Source organism: Heptranchias perlo, chromosome 1 (genome assembly GCF_035084215.1).
Source record: "Heptranchias perlo isolate sHepPer1 chromosome 1, sHepPer1.hap1, whole genome shotgun sequence".
Lineage (NCBI taxonomy): Eukaryota > Metazoa > Chordata > Chondrichthyes > Hexanchiformes > Hexanchidae > Heptranchias > Heptranchias perlo.
This window is the reverse complement of record NC_090325.1, coordinates 166,151,061-166,165,897: the sequence shown is the minus strand read 5'-3', so window position 1 is coordinate 166,165,897 and position 14,837 is coordinate 166,151,061.

Genomic DNA, 14,837 nt, shown 5'->3' with positions numbered 1-14,837 from the left:
CTTTCGGTCAATTTTAACCCCCCACACCTGACGAGAATAGGCCGTGCGGAGGTTAAATTAGAAGTAGTGTCCTTCCCACTGATGGTGCTGCACGCTCACTGGCTGTAATTTTAACTCCCGGGTTTCGGGAGGTATGTGAGGCCCTCACGGTAGCCAGGTGAGGGCCTCATGACTAATCAATAATCAAAGTCTGATGACATCAATTGGATACCCTGACTAGATTTTAAAGTGTGGAAGCGCCTTTGGTGCCAGATGCTGGCCCGCAGAGAAGCCTGGTGCCACATGGGAGCAGGCCCAGAAGAAGACCGAGAAGGTAAGTTAATTTAATTTTTAAAAATTTCTTTAGAACCATAGAAAAGATACAGCACAGAAGGGGGCCATTCGGCCCATCATGTCCACGCCGGCTCGAAGAACAACCAGGTGCCCATTCTAATCCCACCTTCCAGCACCCGGTCCGTAGCCCTACAGCTTACAGCACTTTAGGTGCAGGTCCAGGTACTTTTTAAAAGAGTTGAGGGTCCCTGCCTCTGCCACCAGTTTGGGCAGCGAATTCCATACACCCACCACCCTCTGGGTAAAAAAGTTTTTCCTCATGTCCCCTCTATTCCTTCCGCCAATCAGCTTAAATCTATGTCCTCTAGTTCTTGAACTCTCCGCTAGGGGAAACAGGTACTTCCTGTCTACTCTATCTGGGCACCTCATAATTTTGTACACCTCAATCAAGTTACCCCTCAGCCTCCTCTGCTCCAAGGAAAACAACCCCAGCCTATCCAATCTCTACTCGTAGCTGCAATTTTCAAGCCCTGGCAACATTCTTGTAAATCTTTGTGGCCAGAAGGAGGAGGAGTGCTCCTCTAGGCCCCACAAGGAAACCTTGGGCCTTCTCCTCCTCCCCCAACTACGAATTCTGTTGGACCCTACCCCTCGATCAACTTACCTGACTGCCGGGGACCATTCTCGCGGGTCTCGTGAGTGGCGACTTCCTGCTGTGCCCTCCCTGCTCCCGCTCTCTGACCTCACATCATTCCTGCCGGTTTGGGCAGGAGTCGGGCCTACACTATTTTAAGGAGACCCAGGAATTAAAATAGCACAGGCCTCACGCTGGTGAGTTGGGGGCGAGTCTGCTGCTCCCCACACAGGCCCCACTCTCACCTCTCACCCCAGGTTAAAATTGGGGCTTTTGTCTTTATTGATTCCAGGTTTTATACAATCTGTTATTTCAATCTAAATAAAATACAGATAAACTAATCTGGTGCTACAATATCCATGTCTATTACCCTACTGTGGCAATTTTAAAAGTAAAGACGTGACTACTGGCAGGCATTTTCTGGAATTATAATTCCTGGTGTGTCACAAAATGCCATGATGGGCAAACAAACACACTCATCTCAGCATATTTGTCCTTTAAAGATCACAGACATCCTCCTACTAACTGTAGTAAAAATGCCAGCAATAAAAATTGCACTTTGATGATAAAAGCAATAACTCAGTTACAATGTATTAGACGGCCTTGCTTCAGATGAAGGTGCTTAATAAAGCGTGACTCAGGGTAAATAAGAATGTCGCTTCGCTTTAAAGATATGGGGAAAGAGCAATTACTAAAACGAGACAGGCAGGAGGCTTGTAAATTCTGTACGTTCAACCAGTTCGAAATGAGTTAGCTCCAGTGGGACAACCGTAATTGATAAACCATAAAATGTATCCAGAATAGCAGTGCTATGTTTGTTGATTTTAAAAGAAAGGCAGCCCCGTGGATAAATATTATCACTATGTTGCTTGTTTTTTCAATTTCCACTAATATTCAGTGACGACTGAAAAAAATTTGAAAAAGCCATGCGGATGCTCTGTAAGGGGTCTTCCTTACTTTATATCACTACAGAGCGTCTGTACTGCTGCAAATCGATATATGAATCATCCCGCAAAAGTATTTTTTAGTGTGAGTGCTTACCCATGGAGTTACCGCCCTTTGAATTCAGTGAACGGAGTGCCTTCAGAATGAAAAATCAGTAAACTGGAGAAGGTTAGGATCAGGGCTCCACTGGTCCCATTTCACACTTTTATAGAGCGCGCTGTTGGCTTAGTGGTAGATCCCCGCCTCTGAGTCTGAAGGCGCAGGATTCAAAGTCCACTCCAGTCCTGGTGAGTGGAGACCGGAACTCCGGCTTTTAATTCTAGGTAGACATCCAGCAGGATATTCACATCCGATGGAGGTGGGTGCCCCCTCCTCATCGTATGGGTTGTGGGAGCATCCCACTGCATCAGACGAACCGCCCTATCGACTGGTATAAAAGATGGTTACGGCCATGGAAGGAACATTCACCTCATGGCCTGTCAGACTGTTAATCAGCCTGCGGATCCTTCCAATACTTCACACTATTATCCAAGTGAAGAATGTGAGGATATGAAAACAACGACAACTCTTTTAAAAAAGCATAACAGTGTCTCCTCTGCACTTTGTGGTATGCAAGCTGAGCTGTTGAAAAGCATATCAAATATCAGAGTTTAAAAAGTGTGCATTTGCAGGACAGAAAAATTAGATCCTCGTCTGAACTCACCAGTCAAAGATTCAGGACTCCTGGAGCGCTGGAACTCCTAACATTCAGTTGGTCTTTAGATTTCAGGTTCAGTTCCATCCCCATCACTGTTTGGAATCCTTTTTATGGAACTGGTCTTATAACCAGGGAGGACTGGCTCTGAGGAATAAATTAGGACCGTCTTGAGGTCATGATTTTCTGGTCGGAATTATGCGTCCACCCAAAATTTTCATTTTTCCTTCATGTGGGGATAAACATTTTTGTGAGTAAATGTCCTGTGGTGCAGCTCACAGTAAGTCCAAGGATGCATTGTTTTGCAAGAACAGGAATATCTCATCTAAAATAGAATGTAGGTGTGTGTCCCTTTAAGGCTGGAAGGTATAATTGTTCTGCATTCTTGAAATTAAGGATGAGGTCACTTAGGGGTCAGGCCGCAGATAGTTTATTTGATTAACAGGTCAATGAAGAATTGCAGACATTGTGAAACCATTGCCTTGTTGAGGAAAGTTGTTGCTGAGAAACAGCATTTTACGATTTTTAGGAGAGCCAAATGCAGGAGGAAGAAAGTGTAAATTATTCTAATTGTGAGAGCCATTGTCTAAAAGTTTTAAACTTTCCTACATTAATATCTAGCTAGGAGCTGTTCAATTGCTTTAACTTGTCTGATGCAGTGCTTGAGAAAGTGGAATTCAGGACTGGGAGTTAATCGCTGTGAAGAATGAATGATCAAATTTGCCTAGACTAAAATAAATTTGCCTATGATTACGAGTGATAACAGTATTACACAAAACTGTTATAGGAAGTCTTACACAGGTGTGTGAGACAGTGTGTTCTATACACAAGGCTTTTAATCTATTACTGGTTGATCTCTGGGGGAGTCAAGACTAAGTGGACTCCTCAGGGCAAACAGGGTTAGAGAGTGGGGAATAAATGGACCATAGCTGAGGGAGGACTGCAACACTGGAGACTAAAAAAAATTATAGGCAGAACCCAGAGCAGTGTGTGGGGGAGGAGGAAGATAGGACAAGATGGGGGGCGGATGAAAGCAGAGTAAGGGACAGGATGAGAGGGAACGTAAAACAGGGTGGGGGGGGGAAATGAGGGAGATAGAGCAGAGTTGGAGGTCACAGGGAAGGCAGGCGTTGGTTAGAGGCTGAGGACAGGTATGGGAAAGGTATAGCGGGTTAGAAATCCTGGGGATGGAGGGGGCAGAGAACTGGAGACCACCAGATGATGTTGGTGCAGAGCTGGATCATAGAGAAATGGCTGCATTGCTGAAAGCAGTGGCACCAGTATGATAAGCCTGGCCAGACTAGACCTTGAGGAGTACGGAGAAGGGGGAGGGGGAGGGGGAAGGGAGATATGAGTAGGGGAAAGGAATAGAAGAAGGTTAGGGGAAGGGAAGAAGGAGAGATGGAGGAGCCAGTGGGAGAGAGGGGGAAGAATGGGGGAAGTAAGGAAGCAAGGCAAGAGAGAGGCGATAGGGAAGTGGAGGATGGGGACAGAGGCACACACAAAGACAGGGTTTCCATTGCACTTTTAGTGAAGTTTTGACAGGAGAATGGGAGCAGTTGTTAGGAAATTCCTGGTCAGTATGGCTCAGAATTCCTCTTCAGAATTCAAAAATTACTCTGCAGCAGCACCCAGTGGCTAAAGGCTGTAACTACATGTAGACTGAACACAGTTTTTTTCTGTATCAGTTAACAGTGAGTGTGGTGTGACATGCAAGGAGTGACACCTCTAACACTGAATGTCTTATCACTGTGTTACCTATAGGTGTCACAGCCAGGGGTAAGGAAATGTTGGCACCTTTATAATGGATTTCCATTAGGAAATGGTTTACATATAATATAACAAGGGGTGGGAAAAGTCCAGTTTGAGAAGAGAGAGGGGCAACAGGATTAATTAAACTGTTGGAATAGAAGCAGAAGCTTAGCTGAAATAAATAGTGAGAAAACTAAGAGTAAAAAGGGAAAGAATGTAGGTAGTGAGAGATAAAAGCACTGTCGTTGGAAGGGTAAGGGATACCAATGGATAAGACAGGAAAAAAATAAGGATCAATGTTTCAAAAAATTGGATTTATCATTGAGTGGTATGTATGTGAATTCACAAAACACTGAAAACAAAATTGGAGAGTTAGAAGAATGAATGGAGGGATATGATATACTAGCTATAGTGGAGGCATGACTTAGGTGTGAACAGGACTGGGAACTTAATATTCCTGGTTTTAATGTTTTCAGGGAAAAATGGGGTGGATCAGTAGTGTTAGTGAACGATTTTCCACGGTGCTAGAAAGTAAGGATGTCCTGGAGGTTCATTAAGATAAGGCCCATATGGTTAGAGTTAACAAATAGGAAGGGAAATAGTTCAATTCTTTACTCGCATTACAGGCCATCAAACAGTGGAGATGAAAGGGAGGTGGAGATCTACAAAGAGATCTGTATGAGCAACAAGGCAATAATATTGGATAATTTAACTCTCCCATGATACACTGGAATAAAGATAATGTATGTGGTCAAAGTGGGAAATACTTTTTAGAATCCTTCCAGGACTGCTTCCTATATCGTATGTTTCTAGTTCAACAATGAAAGAAGCATTGCTTGGTTCAGTTCTGGGAAATGAAAAGGGGCAAATAACTAATGAGAGTAGGAGAACATTTGGAAAATAGTGACCACAACACAGTTCAGTTCAGTGTAAGAACAGAACTGGATAATGAAGAGTCAATGATATGGATGCTGGACTGAAATAGGCAAAGTTCACCAAAAGAAAAAGGGATATGATCCAAATTAACTGGGAGGAAAAATTAGCGAACAGGTGGGCAGGTGGGCAGATCAGCAGTGGGGCACCTTCAACTATAAGAGGGATAGAGTGCAAATAAATATATTCCTACAAGGTAAAAAGGGGTTGCATCAAAGGATAGAGTTCTGTGGTTACAGAGATGGAAACTAAACTAAAACTTAAAAGGGAGGCATGTGATAAAGTTAGGGTGAACAATACAAAGAAAACATGAGGAATATTGAAAGTTTGGTGGGGAGGTGAAAAAGGAGACATGGATGAGCTAAAAAATCAATCAAATAACATAAAAGGAAATATTAAGTGCTTTTATAAGCATAAATAAAGTAAAAGAATAAAGAGTAGGAATACTCAGATATGATGGAGATATTAAATATTTTGCATCGGTTTTTATAAATGATGATTGAAGTGAAAATGTTGGTGTACTGGAGGAGGTTTTGAAACAATTGTTAGAGATAACTGTAGAAAAAGAATTGGTTCTGAAAAAAATCAGTAGACTCAAGGTGGATAAATCACCACACCCTGATGACATGCACCGCAAGCTGCAGAAACAAGTCACAACAGAGATAGTAGAGGCTCTAGCCACAATTTTTAAAGCAACCTGCTCCCCCTGGAGAGCAACCGATGCAACAATTTTATTCAAGAGGGAAAGGAAGGATAAACTGAGTAACTAAAATCAGTTAGTCTAACATCAGTTGTGCCAAACCTTTGGAACCCATAATTCAAGATAAAATTAATGAACATTTAGAAATTCATGGCTGAATCATGGACAGCCAAAATGGATTTGTTAAAAGCACGTTGTGTTTGACGAATTTAATAGACTTTTGAAGAAATGACTGAATGGATAGAGAAAGGGAATGTAATAGATGTTTATGGATTTTCATAAGATGTTTGATAAAGTGTCTCACAAGAGGCTTGTTGAACAATTCAAGCATATCATAAAAGAGAAAATGTAAAAGCATGGATAGAAAGTTAGTTGACAAACAGGAAACAAAAAATATGGATGTTGCTTGGATTGAAGAAAGGTTGGTACCCCAGGACACAATACTGGGTCCACTTTTACTCTCCGTATATATAGGTGATTTGTACTTGGGTATAGGAAACTCGCTGACAACATAAAAATAAGATGTTTTTCAAACAGGGAGAAGGATTAACAGCCTTCAGTATAACATAGACAGGTTAGCAGAATGAGCAGACAGATGGCAGATGCAATTTAATGTGGATCAGTGTGAGGTAATATGTTCTGTGAGGATAATCAAAGGGTGGGAGCGTACACTCAATGAAAAGGCACTGAAGGGTGTGGATGAACAGAGAAACCTAAGGGTTTAAATACGTGATTCCCTGAAAGTACGAGTGCAGGTAGATAAAGCCATAAAAAGTTTTTTTTTAGCATTTTGAGTTTCATAAATAGGGACAAAAGTAGTAAGAGTAAAGAAGTAATGACAAATCATAAAATAGCATAGGTTAGACCATATTTATAGTGCTGTGTGCAGTATTGGGCACCCCACTATAGAAAGAACATTAAAGCCATAGAGAGTATACAGCGTAGATTTATCAGGATGACTGCAGGGATGAGAAATTATAATAATGGGGAAAGACTTGAATTACTATGATTATTTCTACTGGAGCAGCGTAGGTAAAGAGGAGATTTAATGGAATTTTTAGAATTGTGAAGGGTTTTGATAGAGTGAATAGATAGACTATTTTCTCTGGTTGGGGAGTCAGAGATGAGGGGACATCAATTCAAAATTAGTACTAAAAGAGTGAGGAGAGAGATTAGGAGAAGTTCCTTTACACAAAGAGTTACACGGAGGGAAAGGTTGAGGCAGAGACTATTGCATCTTTCAAGGGAAAAGTGAATAAACATTTGAAGCAGAGGAAGACACGGGGTAATGAAGAGAGAGCGGAGAAGTTTTGGATTACTCTCGCAAAGAACCAGCCAAATGGGTATCTTTCGTGCTTTAAGCTTCTGTGGCTGTACGTATGATAAAAAGGGAGAAATTGGAATATGAAAGTAAACTAGCAAAAAATATAAAAATGGATTGTAAGAGCTTCTAAAAGTATGTGAAAAGGAAGAGAGTAGCAAAAGTAAACATTGTCCCTTAGAGGCTGAGACAGGAGAAATTATAATGGGGAATCGGGAAATGACAGATGGGTTAAGCAAATATTTTGTATCTGTCTTCACAGTAGAGGACATCTGAGGGTTCTTTTTTTTATTCGTTCATGGAATGTGGGCATCACAGGCAAGGCCAGCATTTATTGCCCATCCCTAATTGCCCTTGAGAAGGTGGTGGTGAGCCGCCTTCTTGAACCGCTGCAGTCCATGTGGTGAAGGTTCTCCCAAAGTGCTGTTAGGAAGGGAGTTCCAGGATTTTGACCCAGCGACGATGAAGGAACGGCGATATATTTCCAAGTCAGGATGGTGTGTGACTTGGAGGGGAACGTGCAGGTGGTGTTGTTCCGATGTCCCTGTTGCCCTTGTCCTTCTAGGTGGTAGAGGTCGTGGGTTTGGGAGGTGCTGTCGAAGAAGCCTTGGCGAGTTGCTGCAGTGCATCCTGTAGATGGTACACACTGCAGCCACGGTGCGCCGGTGGTGAAGGGAGTGAATGTTTAGGGTGGTGGATGGGCTGCTTTGTCCTGGATGATGTCAAGCTTCTTGAGTGTTGTTGGAGCTGCACTCATCCAGGCAAGTGGAGAGTATTCCGTCACACTCCTGACTTGTGCCTTGTAGATGGTGGAAAGGCCTTGGGGAGTCAGGAAGTGAGTCACTTGCTGCAGAATACACAGCCTCTGACCTGCTCTTGTAGCCACAGTATTTATGTGGCTGGTCCAGTTAAGCTTCTGGTCAATGGGGACCCCCAGGATGTTGATTGTGGGGGATGCAGCAATGGTAATGCTGTTGAATGTAAAGGGGAGTAGGGTAGACACTCTCTTGTTGGAGATTGTCATTGCCTGGCACTTTTCTGGTGCAAATGTTACTTGCCACTGATCAGCCCAAGCCTGGATGTTGTCCAGGTCTTGCTGCATGCAGGCACGAACTGCTTCATTATCTGAGGGGTTGTGAATGGAACTGAACACTGCAATCATCAGCAAACTTCCCCATTTCTGACCTTATGATGGAGGGAAGATCATTGATGAAGCAGCTGAAGATGGTTGGGCCTAGGACACTGCTCTGAGGAACTCCTGCAGCAGTGTCCTAGGGCTGAGATGATTGGCCTCCAACAACCACTACCATCTTCCTTTGTGCTAGGTATGACTCCAGCCACCAGAGAGTTTTCCCTCTGATTCCCATTTACTTCAATTTTACTAGGGCTCCTTGGTGCCACACTTGGTCAAATGTTGCCTTGATGTCAAGGGCCGTCACTCTCACCTCAATTCAGCTCTTTTGTCCATGTTTGAACCAAGGCTGAAGTGAGGTCTGGAGCTGAGTGATCATGGTGGAACCCAAACTGAGCATCGGTGAGCAGGTTATTGGTGAGTAAGTGTCTCTTGATAGCACTGTCGACGACACCTTCCAAAACTTTGCTGATGATTGAGAGTAGACTGATGGGGCGGTAATTGGCCGGATTGGATTTGTCCTTATTTCTAAAAGAGGTGGCTGCAGAGATAGCGGATGCATTGGTTATGATCTTCCAAAATTCTCTAGATTCTGGAATGGTCTCAATGGACTAGAAGATAGCAAATGTCACCCTGCTATTCAAGAAGGGAAGGAGAGAGAAAACAGGGAACGACAGGCCAGTTAGCCTGACATCAGTCGTTGGGAAAATGCTGGAATCCATTATTAATGAAGTGGTAACAGGGCACTTAGAAAATCATAATATGATTACGCAGAGTCAACATGGTTTTATGTTTAACAAATTTATTAGAGTTTTTTGAAGATGTAACTAGCAGGGTAGATAAAGGGGAACCTGTGGGTATGTATTTGAATTTTCAAAAGGCATTCAATAAGGTGCCTCATAAAAGGTTGTTGCACAAGGTAAGGGCTCATTGGGTTGGGGGTAATATATTAGCATGGATAGAGGATAGAAAACAGAGAGTAGGAATAAACGGGTCATTCTCAGGTTGGCAGGCTGTAACTAGTGGGGTGCCGCAAGGATCGGTACTTGGGCCTCAGCTATTTACAATCTATATTAATGACTTAGATGAAGGAACCGAGTGTAATGTATCCAAGTTTGCTGACAATACAAAGCTAGGTGATATTGCCAGGGCCGTGGGTTTGCGGCGGGGGGGCTATTGGGCGCGTGGGTAATGCGCCCGGCGAAATCAGTCTGCCCTGCGCGCGATCGCAGCCTAATTGGATCCACTTACCTGGTCTTCCGGGTTCCCCGCTGCTGAGCTGCGTGTCGGGCGGACTGCGCATGCGCAGTAAGGTCTGTCAGCTGGAGGAGCTCTGTTTAAAGGGGCAGTCCTCCACTGACAGATGCTGCAACAAATAGGAAAAAATACAGCATGGAGCAGCCCAGGAGGAAAGCTGCTCCAAGTTTAATGATGCCTCACTCCAGGTATCATTAGATGGGGTGAGGAGGAGGGGGAGGACAGAGATCTTCCCCCCGGCGGGCGGCAGGAAGCGGCCTGCCTCTGCCACCAGGAAGGCCTGGCTCGAGGTGGTAGAGGAGGTGACCTGCACCACCAACATATCGCCCACCTGCATACAGTGCAGGAGGCGCTGCAATGACCTAAGTAGATCAGCAAAAGTGAGTACACTTACTCATTCCCCTACACTCCGTCTGCCACATCACCGCCCCCACTCCACATCTCCTTCTGCACTGCCAACACTACTCTGTCACATCACCCCTCATACCCACTCAAAGCTCATCCTCATCTTACCTGCACTTACTCACCTCGCCAGTACTCATCCCGCCACTACCACTCAACCCAATCCACATACAATCTCATGGCTCAATCTCATACTCACCCTGTCATACATCTCTTTCACGGTCAGCCACACTCAACCTGCCACTACCTGTGCTGCAGCCACAGGGCATGCATCACATATGTGCAGTAGGAAGCGTAAGGCAAACGTGTTGTGAGCATGAAGGGGATGCACAAGGGTGTTTGAGGGTTTGTCATGGTTTTTACTTCTATTGATTTCTGACCAACTCACATCACATATTATATTGGCACCACTACTGCCATGTCTTTGCGAATCTTGTCTGGTTTGTGCAATAATGCCCTTTCCTGAGGATCACAATGAAGACCCACACCTGATGCCACCCATTGTGTCACTGCAGAGTGGGTGTAGGTGTATTTGCAGGGCTCTTTTGTGCAGACGACTGAGAGACATCGGTGATGTCCCCGGTGGCACCCTGGAAGGATGCGGAGGATATGTTGTTGAGGGCAGTGGTGAATTTGACAGCAACAGGTAAGAAGATGGTGCTCGGGCCAGCCGGGAGCAGCTCAGCATGAAGGAGGCTGCAGATGTCCACGACCACATGTGGAGTGACTCTGAGCCTCCGTGTGCACTGCTGCTCAGAGAGGTCCAGGAAGCTGAGCCTCGGTCTGTGGACCCTGTGGCGAGGGTAGTGCCCCCTGTGACGCATCTCTCTCTGCGGTTGCCCTCCCTCCTGCTGTGCAGGTGGATGTGTCACAGCACTGTGTTGTGGAGCTCCACGTGGACGGCTTGGCCGGCGTGGCTGGTGATGCTGTTCGCCCTCCGAGGAGGTCATGACTGCAGCTACAGCGGCCCCCATCTGGAAGATGTACACCTGAGGGGTCTGCAAGGTAGGTACATGACTCTGGACCCCAGGATAAGTGTGCAAGTTGGTGAATTTGATTGTCAAGAGGAGGGTGGTGGAGGCCAAACTTTGTCCCAAGTGACAGAGTGGCCTCCTGCAATGAGTGAGTCTCCCCCCACCCCCCCCACCCCACCTGTCAAATGGACCTTTGCAGCTGCCACAGGCTGATAGCTGCAACACGTCCATTTGAACTGGGAGTGTTTCCCCCAGTATGGGAAACAGTCCCAGTTGTCTCTAAAATCCCACCCCTCCTGACATATTCCCTTAATCAGGTCTGTTAATGACCTGAAATAGCTAGATAAATATTGTTAAGTGGCACCCTGCCGGCTTTAATTGCCTGCGGGAGTCCCACATGCGGGGGCTGCGCGCACATCGGAGCGTCTGTGGGGAACCCGGAAGTGGGCGGGTTGGAACCGGGCTCCCGACCCGCTCCAGGATTCCCCGATTTTCGGAGCCCCCCCTGCCAGGAACGCACCCGATAGCGGGTGCTAAAATGGAGCCCAAAGAGTCTGCAAAGCAATATAGACAGGTTAAGTGAGTGGGCAAGAAGGAGGCAGATGGAATATAATGTGGGGAAATGTGAGGTTATTCACTTTGGTACGAAGAATAGAAAAACAGAATATTTTTTAAATGGTGAGAAACTATTAAATGTTGGTGTTCAGAGAGACTTGGGTGTCCTCTTACAGGAAACAGAAAAAGTTATTATGCAGGTACAGCAGGCAATTAGGAAAGCAAATGACTTGTTGGCCTTTATTGCAAGGGGGTTGGAGTACAAGAGTAGGGAAATCTTACTACAGTTGTACAGGGCTCTAGTGAGACCTCACCTGGAGTACTGCGTACAGTTTTGGTCTCCTTATCTAAGGAAGGATATACTGGCCTTAGAGGTGGTGCAACGAAGGTTCACTAGATTGATTCCTGGGATGAGAGGGGTTGTCCTGTGAGGAGAGGTTGAGTAGAATGGGCCTATATGCTCTGGAGTTTAGAAGACTGAGAGGTGATGTCATTGAAATGAATAAGATTATGAGGGGGCTTGACAGGGTAAATGCTGAGTGGGGGCATAATCGCAGGATAAGGGGCTGGCAATTAAAGACTGAAATGAGGAGCAATTTCTTCAAGCAGAGGGTTGTGAATCTTTGGAATTCTCTACCCCAGAGGGCTGCGGATGCTGAGTGGAGTTGAGGTCGAAGATCAGCCATGATCTAATTGAATGGCGGAGCAGGCTCAAGGGGCCATATAGCCTACTCCTGCTCCTATTTCTTATGTTCTTATGTTCTGCTAAAGACACTACCACATGCATCGGGGCTGATCCCTCTGGTCCCTCACCCAGGAAGCCATTTTTCTGCCTGAGCATAGAGAGTGAGGGACATTATAACCAAGCAGGAAATTGACCTTTTCAATCCAGGTATTGTGATACAAGTAAAAGAGAAGAAAACTTTTTATGTTAAATAATTTTACTGTTTGTAGTTTAAATCTAAGAGTTGCTATCTGATAGAACTATAGACACAGTGACAGGCAGACTGACAGTAGCATGTTAGCAGTAGTAAACAATTTTACAACACCAAGTTATAGTCCAGCAATTTTATTTTAAATTCACAAGCTTTCGGAGATTTTCTCCTTCCTCAGGCAAATGTGCCTGAGGAAGGAGAAAATCTCCGAAAGCTTGTGAATTTAAAATAAAATTGCTGGACTATAACTTGGTGTTGTAAAATTGTTTACAATTGTCAACCCCAGTCCATCACCGGCATCTCCACATCATGTTAGCAGTAAGTCTCATTTGGTCATACTCAGAAATCAGTGTGTATCTTCAATGCCACAGGCAATTCAGTACTCTAACAGATCAACCGGCAGGAGCAGTGATACGTGCTAAAGTGATTCAGCAATCAATGAAGCAGCTTTTCTATATTCATGCAAAACACCTTGAAGCAAGGGCATATGTCAAAGAGTATGTCGTACGGCTTTGATACTTTTTAAAGCATGAAAATTCATCAAAAGTAGGCTAGGAGAAGGCATGCTGTTTTTTTAATTTGCTGCTACGGAATTTGGCCTTGAAGCATTCTCTGTACATGTTCTGCCGCTTCCGCTGTGGAAATCTGTTTTTATAGAAGGGACCATGAATAGGTTCAGCAGCTGTGGGACTGACCTTCCAATGACAGTACTCAGTGAAGGATAAACAGTTCCAGAAAGAAAGGAAAGATAAAAGGAGGTGAAGATTGCTGCTAGGAAACAATCTGGATGATTCTGAAAGAATCCTCTATGTATATTAAGTTCAAAGAGGGAGCCGGAGTCTGACCTCAAACAATGGATTAAAGGGAGGGATGCAAAAGATGGCTTTCATGGTCATTATCATGGAGGATTTTGCTAGGATTGGAATCAGACTCAAAATGAGATTTAGCCAAATCGTAGACACTGTTGTGGTCAATCCCAGAGGAATGAGGATGACGGGGGAAGAAATCTAAACACCTTTTAATTTGAAAAAGAAGCCCTTTTTCTTATCACTTTTGCTTTCAGCTTGAAGTTTTTTAAATTGACAACAGGACGTCTGGACTAAACATATACCCCACAGGCATCTCTTCGAGCGACTGAAGAGGAGGAAGCACAGCTCATCAAGAAGTCCTGTTGTCAATTAAAGGGGCACTGTCTTCATGAAATTGCATTTGCCAAGGGATAAAAGCCAGAAGTGGCATTTGAACTTATGGTCCTGATCTTAACTGCAGGCCAGTTTTGTTGGGTGAGTTTTACTGTTAGTTCAAAATATACCCGCTCTGGAGAAAAAGAGGCTTGGGGTATTTTAACTCTCGGACCTTATTTAAATTCCCACCTCCTCCGGGCATGAAGAGACGCAAAGTTGCATGGCCCAGGGGCCTCCCATCGAGCAGATAAGTCTGTAGCATTGGCTCCCATACCGTGGGGGTCCCCACAATTAGGAGGGAAGGATAAAATCATGGCAGGGGAGGCCTAAGATTTCCTTGTAAAGCCTGGGGGAATACCTCTGCTCCTCCTGGCCCCAAAAGGAAATTTTTTTAAAATTGAAGTTTACTTGAAAATTGAGGCCTCTTCTGGCCCTGATCCATTTCTGCACTGGGTTGGCCGGCTGGGAAACTCACTGCCGTTTCCCATTCAGGCCTCCGAGTAAAAATTGCAATCCCTTCCAATAACGTCATCAGGACCCAACATGCATATGTTAAAAAGAATCCTGCCAGCTTTCAGTGGGGGTCCTTGCTGCCTGCTCAGTGCAGCAGAGAAAAATTGTGGCTCGGCAGCTCCAGGGTGTGTAAGTGACCTGAGGGCTGTTAACTGCCCACCCACCCAGTTTTCTTTGGAAAGCACCCAGTAGCAAGACAGAGTTCTCTACTTCTCCTGTGTGGTAGGATTTCCCAGTGTGCAGAGCATCATTGACTGCACTTATGTAACTATAGATACCTTACCTCCAATGCTGCTTCACACATGAATGGAAAAGGCTATCACTCTATGAATGTGCAGCTGGTTTATGGCCATAGGAACAGAATTATGCACGTCAATGCCTGTTACCTTGCCAACTCCTATGATTCCTTCACTTTGTGGTAATCAGCAGTGCCAGTGTTATTTGAAGGTCCAAGAAGTCTACAGGGATGGCTGTTGGGGGAGCCAAGGATATACACCGTGCCAATGGCCAATGAGGTGATTCACCATGCAACTCATGCTTCTACCAGGGTCTTAGTGGAGCACACTTTTGGCATCCTCAATCAGCCATTCTGATGCCTGGACAGATCAGAAGAGTGTGACAATCCAACCAAGG